The sequence below is a fragment of the Hesperophylax consimilis genome, unplaced genomic scaffold (assembly GCF_061612785.1).
Source record: "Hesperophylax consimilis isolate HC1 unplaced genomic scaffold, BYU_Hcon_1.0 scaffold_33, whole genome shotgun sequence".
NCBI classification, from domain to species: Eukaryota; Metazoa; Arthropoda; class Insecta; order Trichoptera; family Limnephilidae; genus Hesperophylax; species Hesperophylax consimilis.
Window position 1 is genome coordinate 64,326 of NW_028301263.1, and position 11,787 is coordinate 76,112.

Consider the following 11,787-nt stretch of genomic DNA (forward strand, 5'->3'; position numbering starts at 1 on the left):
TATATATATATATATGTAACTAATACATACTTTTAAAAAACTAGGTATATGTAGTTTTATCAAATTTACATACACCATACTAAAGGTCCCCATAAGGACGTCAACAACAGAAATTTTTAAGCATTTTGACGTTCCAAGTATACAGAAAATCTATGCCAAAAACATTCAGGTACACCACCTCAAAAATAATTCAGAAGTAAACACCTCACATACTTATAAAACCAGAGCCAAAGAAACAGAGATACAAAATATACCAAAGTGTAACTCTACCTTTGGACAAAAAAGTTCTAATTTTTTAGCAATAAAGGTATATAACAAACTCCCACTTAGTATCAAACAAATTAAAACCAAAAATCACTACATTAAGGACATTAAATCTTGGCTTAAGGAACTACCGGAAAAAGAACTCACTAGCCTATTAAAAACATCGTCGTAGAAGTTTCTGGAAAACCTTACCCAAAACATGAAGTCGAACCATAGAAGTCGCTGAAAAATTATTCAAAACCTAGTCCCCCTCAGCACAGGATCTCCTAGTGAGGAGGACTATAAAAATCTATATCAATTAATCATATAAATATATATAATTCTTATAAAAATGTTTAAAAAAATGTAATATGGTTAGGTACTAAATAAAAAAATAAAAAAATAAATAAAAAAAACGTATAGCTTCATCTTAAATAACAAAATCAATTTTTCGTTTACTTCTTCTCCCAAAACGCGTTATCACCTCATCTACTTCAATTGGTACGTTTTTATGAACGTGGAGAAGTGCCAGTCCGGTTAGGCGTTCTTCAACCATTGAAGCTCTTAGCCACGATTTGATTCTTCGTAACGTAGAGAAAGATCTTTCCGCTGTCGCTACACTAACAGGTAGTGTAGCCATAATACATAAAAATTTTCTTACATTAGGATACATCTCAATATCGCAATTTAAAATAATGTCAGAAATCGACTGCGGTATGTCCTGACTACGCTGCCACTTCATCATCCACAGCCGATATTCATTTACAATGATAGAAACTGGAGTATTATCTAATAACAATGTATAATCGGATGCTAGTTGTTTCACAGTTTCAATGTCTTGATTACTGTATTCGCTTTTTGGCATGAAAACGCTTAGCTGAAAAAAATTAAGGATTTCAGGAGACAGACGGTCCTGTAGGTCACTTATTATTGAATCCAGAAGAGGGATGTATATGGATCTGCGGAAATACTCTTCAGCAGATTGAGCAGGTTGATTATTGGCCCTGTGTATTTGTCTTGACACTATTCTGGGACATTTAATTTCTACATCTAGCTGCTCAGCTACTTCTTTAGCCTCTTCAAAAAGCTGTCGGTAAATTATGTCCACATTTTCTCTTTTATTTTGTAGAACACACAAAGTATCGTTAATAGCGTCCGCAGCTTTTTTTAAATCAATGGAGTTCGATTGCAGTATTCTGCTTAAAGATACAGTAGTACCTGAAAAATAAAAAGTTAGTATGTGACTGTTTGTGAGTTATGGGTGAATAAATTAAGGATCTATGACTTAATATAAATGGTAGTTAAAATTTTTTTTGTTGAAACACAAACAAATTAACAAAATAACAATATAATATTCAAGTAGGTATAGTACGTATGTTCATTATCCAAACAATAAGAAACAAAATAATAAAGGCAAGTACCCACCTAATATATCACTTAAACAGATGGAGGATATAATAAAGTCAGAACTGCGCAATGCTTGCAGCAGGCAATGCGCATCAGTAGCGGTTTTACTGTCTTGCCAAGTAGAAATCTTCTCCAAAGCGCTACAAATTTTGACCAAGTTGTCTCCTTGAAATTGAAGATGCCCATCATGCCTCTCTACCCAACGTGTCTCACAGATACCTTGCAAGGCAACTCCGAATCCTTTTTTAAAAACTTCATGCCTCTTAGCGGATGCATTGGCAAAAGCTACAACTTTTCTCATTGTGCCAGAAGTATTGCGACAAGAAACTACTTGGGATAATCTAGCCAACGAGTTATTAAGTACATGGTTGTTGCATGGGCAACGTTTGGCGTGAATGGCTATTTTCTTCAATTCTTGCACTGCACCTTTCGTATCTGATGCCATAACCGAGCAGCTGTCAGTTCCAATACCCACACACCTAGTTAAATCTAAATTAAATTTAGTACACAGATTTTCAACAATTTTCGACAATGCTACACCTGTCAATCGAGGCTCTATATCACCTGAATTGTTTTCTTCACGTCTAAGAGCATCGTAAGTATCACAGAAAGTCACAAAATGTTCCTTTATAATACCATTATGAAAATATCGAAATGATAGGCTCAGCTGTGAGATATGTGATAGATCTGTTGTTTCATCGAACAAAATTGAAAAAAAAATTGCTTCCCGCACATTCTGTAAAATGTTCTCCTGAATGATTTCTGCACAAATATCTATCAACTCATTTTGTACAGTCTTGCTGATGTACGTGGCGTTGGATTTTGAAGATTCTAAATGCTGCTGCAATGCAGTATCGCCAGAATCTATACGAAATTTTAAAAGGGCTCTAAAATTCCCTTCATCAGCTACCACGCTGTCATGGCTCAACAATTTACCATCGTCGCGATGGCCACGTAACGGTATATTTTGATGGCCACAAAATATAATAGTTTTTACGATTGGTCGCAAACGATCTCTATTTTCATTTATTTGTGTCAGTCTTTGACTATTTACTTGGTTCATTATATTAATTTCTGGCTTGTGAAAAGTCAACAAAAAGTTCTTCCCTGCTTCGACAGCTGATTCGTGGTATTTTTTTCGCTGGTGTGTTAGCAGAACACCATTTTCACCAAGCAAATTATCAAAAGCTTTTAACGGTTCTTTTACGAGTCGATATAAGGGTGTTTTTTTCTGTACACCACCTCCAGGAGCTACGGCAAACAAAGCACAGTACTTGCAGTAAAGTCCCTGGTCTTTATGCGACAAAACAAGCCAGTGAAACTTTTCAAGGTGAGACTTATTCGCATATTTTTTTGTTTGTTTTCCTTTTTTACTAACAACACAGTGCGGGAAAGTGTAATTAGGGGGAGGCTGCCAATGCTTTTCAAGCAACATAGCTTTAGTAGATGAATCATCTATATTTTTCCCTATATAACATGCAATATCTGAAGCAAACTCTGATTGAGAAAGTGAAGTCTTTATCTGATCAGAATCAGAAGTCGACGTACATAATATAGGCTGAATATCGTTAATAACAGGAGAGCATGTTTTTTCATCGTCTAAGGTTAATGTAGGCAATATTATAGCTGTAGAAGCAAAGCAAGAAGCAGAAGCATCGGCAGTACAATTATTATCCTCTGTAGTTGTTGTAGGTAAATTTTTCGAGTGAGCAATCTCAAGCCTTGGTTTCTTTGTGAAAAATTAATCTATTTTTTTAATTGAACTGCCACCTATATTACGTTTTAACCCACCACCACCATCTCCTTTTCTCTTAGAGTCACCCTGCAAGCAAAACCATGCAAATTTCACACCCCACAACAGACAACAGACTTTTGTAAATACATATTAATTATAAGTACCTACGCTACGTAAAACACCCAGACTCAAGCCAAAACAAATGTTCATTCCGTAAATATTAGCCATGCAGGTACGGACGGGGCTTGAACCCGCGATTCATTGTGTGAATTTATCTAAGATTTTAGGTTAGGTTAGTTAGGTGTTAGGTTAGTAAGCTTAGGCTCTTCAAACTCCCTCTTCCAAAAAAATAAATTAAGTAGGTACATAAGTCACACTCTTTCAGTAAGTAGGTAGGTACCTACTTATCTACCCACGAGGTACTTTAAGACTGGGGTTATACTCGCAATTAAAATTTACGGATTACATAATATTTTGAATTTTGACAGGTCACTCACAGCTCACAGGAGCGTTTACATATGCATCCGACTTGTGGTAATTAATGATCACGGAAGTTGTTCGGAGGTTCGACCTGTGCCTGTGTAAATGCTCATGCGACCGTTTATATCAATCTGTAAATTTATTTGCGGTAAGATGGCTTCCTTTCAACAACGACCTGCTACTGTCAAATTTACTCGATTTTGTTAAGAAAGACAAAAAGGCCCAAATAAAGTGTTGAAATAGATTTTGGCTTTAATTAAACAATTATCTATGCGCTTTTGTTCCGTCAAAGGCGACAATTAATTTCGTTTTATCCGAATGACAGCTACCTACCCGACATCTGCTGACGGCAACCGGCTTCGTATTCAAAATTTCAAATACGTAAATGTTAAAAACAGAAACATTAGAATTAGAAAGGATTGGACCGATAATAGGCCACATGCATCACATTTTAAAAAAAATCCGGTTTAGGCAAATATTCTAAGACGTTCCGTATTTTTTTTAATCGTATTTTTGAAACCCTGGTGATTTTTTTAAAATTTCAACTCGAAAAATCAGACCATTTTGTATAAACCGGAAAGACGGGACATAATTTTATATGTGCAAAAAAACGGTAATTAACTAGCCGAAAGTCATTTAAAAAAGAACGTTTTCCACACGAATGTCACAAAAATGGCATGAAATTGTACGGAGTTCTATTCATAACATCTGTCAAAACACCGCCATCTTTAGCAAAAAGCATAAATATACCAAACCACCTACTCATGCAAAAAGTCAAATCAAAGGTTAAGTGGTTAAGTTCGCAGAGAACAAACAATAAATCTAGTGAACGTTAAACGTCAAATTCAAAAATTCGCCGGATATCAAAGTGTTGCCGTATAAAAAAAATAATCAGTGTGGAATTTTACAAAATTAAGGGAACATAATCGGAGACGGAACATTTTCATGTAAATCATTCAAAATCCATCATTAAAAATAATACTATGCATTTCTAAAAAAAATTACTAACGTTTTCGTAATCTTAGCAAAAAAATCTATCCACACTTTTAGCCTTCATTTTAATTGATTCTGAAGAATTTGTTACAAATATTAAAAATGTGTCCACTTCCGAAGTTATTAATTCATCATCTAGAAAAATAAAATCTGGTACTTACCGCTAAGTCCGCTAACTTTATAGTTATACACGGGTTATAAAGTTTTAAAATCGTTGAATGTAAAATATATTAATTGTAAGGTATTGTTTTATTAATCTAAAATATAAATAACTTGCATCCCTCGTGCGGCATAATTTTATTTTTTTTAAATTCAATTATAATTTCGCCGAAATAAATTAAAATGTTAGCCTTGGGCAAAACCTCGATGAACGAGGTTGTGTCTCGCCTTAAGAATTGCTTTAGGAAGTATAGGAAGGCTGGTAATTCGCGCGGGCGCGTTAGACCTGTCCAGACCTGTCAAAAAACTTCCGAAAGAATAAGTTCTGTAACTTACTAAAATTACGTTAAGTGACTTTTGGTGTCGTTTACATTGGGAATTTGGCCAAACTCGCCTTCAAGAGCGATTTACAGGAAAAAACTTACGAGTCTAACCCCAGCCTTAGAACATTAACAAATAACATTTGAGTTTAAACACACATACACTGGCATAATGAAGAAACTGATTAGATTACTTACCATTTCTTGTAATGAATTGAATTTGCAGCAACAATTTTTAAGAACACTATTACTTATATTGGAACTTATTTTTTTTAACTTAGTAAACAAATAAAAGTAAACACTTTATTAATAAAGTTTAGTCGTTCCGATTGAGGTTAGGTTTTGCTAGACGCTAGACGTTAGTCGAAACAAAGCGCGCGCAAGCGTCACACGTGGTTACACGAAATGTGTCATAATAATATGAAAGGTGGCGGCCGAAGCGCGCGCCGGTGGCGGTGCGCGGTGACGCGGTAACATTCGAATTTTCGATGCGTTCGTTCCCGAATAATGCCTTTGCCGTCAAACAAAGTATTATATTAAATTAATTAAATATTGAAAGTACTTAAATAAAATTTATATTGTGACAAAAAATATATAAAAAACATTATGTTTAACAATTTTAATTAGTGGTCCACCTAGGTCCTGGATGGGCCCAGGACCTAGGTAGTCATGACCCCCCCTGGGCTGGGGCCCAGGGGGGGGGTCATGACCACCGTGACCCCCCCCCTGGATCCGCCACTGAGTGATGGTCAGATTACTTATTAACAGTTTAGTCAGTACTCGCCGTTGCCGGGCACGGTCTGTTGAATTAAAAAATGTTCTTACTCTGCGAAAGTTTTTAAGTTTAATTGCAGGTTATATCGATCTTGTATATCAATTATTAATAGGGTTATCAATTGCAGGTTACTAATTTATGATTACTTTTGTGTTTGTTCAAAGTATAAATTAAGAATGAGTTTGAATGTGGAATACATTAAGAACAATAGGTCGAGTTTTGAAAACAAAGTGATAATAAAAAATGCCTGTCCACCTAAAATCTGAACAGATAATAAAACAAGAGTGAAAATCTGGATCGAAGAAGTTTACTCAATCATTTAACAAAACAATGTATAACAAAGCTTCGTAGCTCTGTGCATGTGATCAATTGAAGAGTTTATTTTGTTTTACGTGTTTAATTTACGATGTTGATTCAGTTTGGACAATCAGCGGTGTTACTGATGTAACTCACCTTTCTTAAAAAATCAAAAAACATAATTCTTGTCATTTACATTTACTAAAAGTTTTGAGCTTAAAGGTTTTAGGAAAAGTTGACATCAGAATGCAATTGGATTCTGGCTACCGTGCCTAAGTTAAACACCATAATGAGCTATTTAATAAAAATCGATACAGGTCAAATTTCCCAGAACATGATTTCAATGTTACGTTTAAAACGTATGACTTCCTAAATAAAGTTCAGTAAAAGTGAACTCTGTAGAATTTACGCCCGCGACGATTTTTCAAAAGCTAACGGCCCTTTATCAATTTTACAAATTTTTTATAGTACTTGTTTATTAGAAGACTTTCCCGAGACTGTGAAATTACTAAAACTTTTGTGCACCATTCATGACCTTTGGAATGACCTCAGTTGAAAGCTAAAGATGTTTCTCAACGTTAAAAAGAATAAAATCTTTTTTAAACACGTTGAGCCAGGACAGACTGAACGCACTATCAGTGTTGCATTGATAGAGGTCTTCGCTAAACAAAATGAACAGAGAATAGAACTTCTTTATAAATAGGTATGTACCTTTATTTAATTTATTTTATGACTTAATGTTGTAATCCGGTGAACCCCCATATATTTTGACCACCGGCCGCCACTGGTTCAAGGGTGTATTAACATACCAATTCAAATCTCTTTTCTTCTTTTTATTTGGGCGGTGTAGTCGGGGGCCTTGGGCGCACTCTCTGTACTCATTCATACCGAATGTAAATGGCAGCCCAAAAAAATGAAATCCCAAAGAACTCCACTGTAGGCGGGCAGAACGTGTATACTGCATCTGAAAGATTGGAAATGTTAATTTCGAATAACTCGTAAATATCAGCAGCTGCTTATGAACTGAAGAAATGGGAAGGCCTACCATAGACCTAGGCCCTAAGGTTTAGAACTTACCTCCCAACTTCTTTTTCATACTGTCTCTCGTTGAAAAAGAGTGTCCCAACGCGTTCACAAAACACAGACATGCTTCATAATTTACTGCATTGTCAATGTATCCACTGATAACAGTGATAACACCCGTCTCTGAATTCTTTTTGAAATTACTTAACGAAACTTCTAAAAGACGGTATAAACCGGCACACAAAGAGGCCATTTCTGATGATTTCTGATGATTTCTGACGTTTCGTTTCACCTTTGACCATTTCTGATGATTTCTGACGTTTCGTTTCACCTTTGATTATATATTATATAATCAAAGCGTTTCACTGATTTTGCATTACAGGCAGTGAGAAACAATTTACTCGGAACACACTCGGGTATGCTCGGATATGTTGGCCACGCCCCTGTCGACTAGTCGCTGTGCATATAGCGACTCCCAAACATTCTAGGATCTGTACAGAAGTCCGCGGAACGTGGCACGGAACGGAAGTTTGTCTGTGACAGTTTTTTCGAAGGTTTTTTCTTGTCGGCATTATTTTGGTTACGAGTATTATTGGTTCTCAAACGGTGAGGGAGTTTTGTGTGATTATTGATCCAAGAAATAACAGGAATATGCCAATTAGGAATCCTCCTTTTATGGTCGATGCAATGTTGATGTTGTAGAAGTTACGCCTATAATCATCAATGGAGTTACAAAATGGCATAATTACAGACGATGTGTCATCAACAATTGTTCCTGATTTCAAATCTATTGATATTGAGAATGTTATATCATTTGAGAAATTTTAGGTTTATGAATATGCTACATAAATTCACAATATAAGTATTTTTTGTTTTTCCAATTTTTTTACATTATAATAAAAGGAGGTATAAGTACATTTTTTTAAATACATGTAAAGCTAATATGTTCTAATTAGTGGTAATAATACCTCCCTAGTTGAGAAATTATCGTGATTAGAGAGGGAGTACTATCACAAGTTGATATTACATTATATATTTAATAGTTGCTACAATTAACATGCATGTAGAATTATATACTCATGCACTATTTTTAGAAAAACAAACTTAAGAATTGTTCCTTGATAATTTCTAATACTGGATATTTGTTTGGTAATTTGATTGTTGTTCGAAAATTATTTTTAAATTGAATTTAAAAAATATATTAGCAACATAAATTTGATAAAAGTATTTTTTTTTTAAATAATACATATATGTAAGTGACATTTCAATGTAACGTATTATTAACAAATGGTTTATATGTATTAATAATGCATACAAAGAAAATCAATAAAAAAATATACAGTTATTATTAAACGTAATTATTATATTAATCACTAATATCCCCACAGTTTGAGTCCATCTGGCAGTCATAGCTCTGCAGCTGTTGTCAAAATAAGATGAGCAAATATTAAATATTCAGTACTCGACGTAAAATGTGTTACGAGGTTGAACTTTCAGGAAATTAAAAAAAAAAAAAAACAAAGAAAAAACTGTTTTGTTAATGAAGGTTTTTTTAATCTAAACTCTTAACTGTAACCTTTGATAAAACTACAGAAAAAAACATCATCCACATAAAGATTCAGCATTAAAAAACTAGGCAGAAAGTTACAAGTTTTACATAAATAATAGAATAGTTTACAGTTTATAGGAACATAGTATGGAATGTGTTAGTATGGAATGTTATAGGAACATAGTATGGAAGCAACACCAATAAACCGGAGTGACCAATCACAGGCATCCGGAACGTTGGTGTTGGCAGCTCTCTATGCAGTGAAGGAGCGCATCTAGTGGAGTATCCTTGTTCATCAGAGCGTTTGGAGTGGGAGTCGTAACCCCCGGCAACAGAGACTCGAAGATGTGGGCAACATGAAAGCAAACCAAAGAAAGATTAAAAAGTACACATATTTGTATTACTTTGTGTTATTCCACAAACTGTTCATTAAATATACTATGGTTTTAGCCATGCTTGACATTTGTATAGCAAGAAGAGATTGTTTAATTTATAAATGTACCTAACCTTCCATTTCCCAACCCTTATGGGTCAGTGAATGACCAACAACCAACTGAAAACATGACAAATGACTCTCCGAATAAGCTAATGGGAGAAGAGTTTGGAACGTTAAGAGAGTTAGAGCGAAGCATGTCCACCATTAATCGAGTTATCTGCATTTATCCCTTCTTTCAATATCTCTACAACCTTGTCAATTCTCATAAACATGCTTCCCAAATACACTCTCATTTACCTATTAAATATAAAGTACCCATTAATCATACACATTCATTTTAAAGTTAAGTTGAATTGAATTCCTTGTAATATAAATAGACCAGCTCAACGCCCATGTAAACATAATGAGGAAATCTATAAATGTGTGGGGGCAAGAACTGTCTGCCAGCCTAAAATAATATTTTAATATGGAAACACTGTTTCACGGATGGCAACCCGACGTGAAACAGAGCTCGCTGCCAATTCATTACCGACGAGCATTCCTGTTTCTCTGATCTTCCTTGGCGGTCGACATTTCTTGATTCCTACTAAATCCTTCTGATATTCAAATCGTGTAATAGTGTAACGTGTTTGCAATAAACTTAAATTATCAATTACATCTGTTTCACTTTATCACAACCTACACTATACACATTTATTGGCCGTTATACAGGTAAGTACACGCACCACACACTAGCCAAATTGGTGACCCCGACTATAACACCACTAGCCAAATTGGTGACCCCGACTATAACACTACACCCTAGCCAAATTGGTGACCCCGACTATAACACCCCTAGCCAAATTGGTGACCCATCGACTCAGAACAATATACCGACTTTAGTATTTTAAAATCATTTTGCAACATTCCGTCACGGCCAAGGATCAGAAAAGAGAAACAGCAATCCCGGGCAAGATCAGTAAGTAAAATCCAATTCATATATCTCTTACAAATCAATTTTTTAATATAAATGCTAGTAAATGTCCCGGTAATTTAAGGAAATATACACGTGGTATAGTTCCCATCAATACCCTATTTTGTCAATCAATCCCTAGCTTGAAATGTTTTACTATTTTTATGAAAATTAAGTGCGTGTTAAAATTAATTTCAGTGAGAACGATCCTGAAATCAGGCTGTCAACAACGTGGCTAACCATGGCATCATAATCTTGCGATGAATTACAACCTACCCACTACAACCTACAACGGCAGCATCTACTCCCCGGACAAGGAAGATGACGCAACAATCCACGTGGACAACCTGCAGTTGAACAAGCCAACCTACCCACATATCTCAATCAAGTAACCTATATCACGATTTCTTATTGCCATTTCGCAAAACAATGAATTGTTCAGCATACCTACATGATCATGTTTTAAATGTACATTATTGTAGTAATATTAAGGTTATTATCCAATAATTGCCAAACCTTACTTTGAGGTAATTTAACATCATACTATTTTGTAATAACAAATTTAAATTATTATTGCACTATATAATAATAGCGCCATATTTGCATATCGGTATTTCACAATAACTTACGTGACGCGGTTTGCGTCTTCACTAAAATACAATACAAACGCGAACCCGCTAATAACTTGCTAAGATATCCGGTAGATGGAATAGATTCTTACACAGTATTCTCTAGTTTTTTTTTTGGATTTTTTATGTCTTGCATAACGTATTACGTAACATATTATTGGAAATGACCTCATCGGAAGAAACAAACATACCTTCATCGTTTCAAGAACCTGTAACAATTTCACAAGAAAAGTTGAACAATATGGAAGACCAACGCGCAGCACATTCGGAAGCAGATCTACATCATGTATTTTACCTACAAAAACAAATACTAAAGCTGCCCCTTCAAATGGAACAAATCAAACCAGTCATCAATCAGCCGTCTACAATTAGAGAGAAACACAAGCAATAACCCGCGCATCTTCATCGCGCGAAGGACAATATTCCCGGCTCTGCTCATGGACTCCATCGGGACATCATTGTAGCGCCCAGGTCCCGGGAATCATCCCTGGCCAGCCTACATCGGATCTGAACGCCCTGGTTCCAGCAATCTGACCAGCGCTTCATCCATACATCGCGACCACAACGAGGACACGCAACATCCTCACTGGTCCAAACAACTCCCGCTCAACCGCCTGCAAGGTCCACTGTACCTTCGGCCTTTACGTCAGCACTGGCGTACTTGAAGAACCACGTTCTTCCCCAGTGCCTGATCATCATCGAGTCCGGTCACCAGCGCCCGGCGTCGACACACTGACCCGCGCTTGACCAACAAACCGCAAAGCAAACCATCGCGCGCACCCGGAGAAT

General features: G+C 35.8%; 1 pseudogene; it reads right to left on the reverse strand.

Moving 5' to 3' along the window:
- Positions 1-673: 673 nt before the first annotated feature.
- On the reverse strand, positions 674-7,505 carry LOC149409190 (52 kDa repressor of the inhibitor of the protein kinase-like; annotated as a pseudogene).
- Between the last annotated feature and the right edge of the window lie 4,282 nt (positions 7,506-11,787).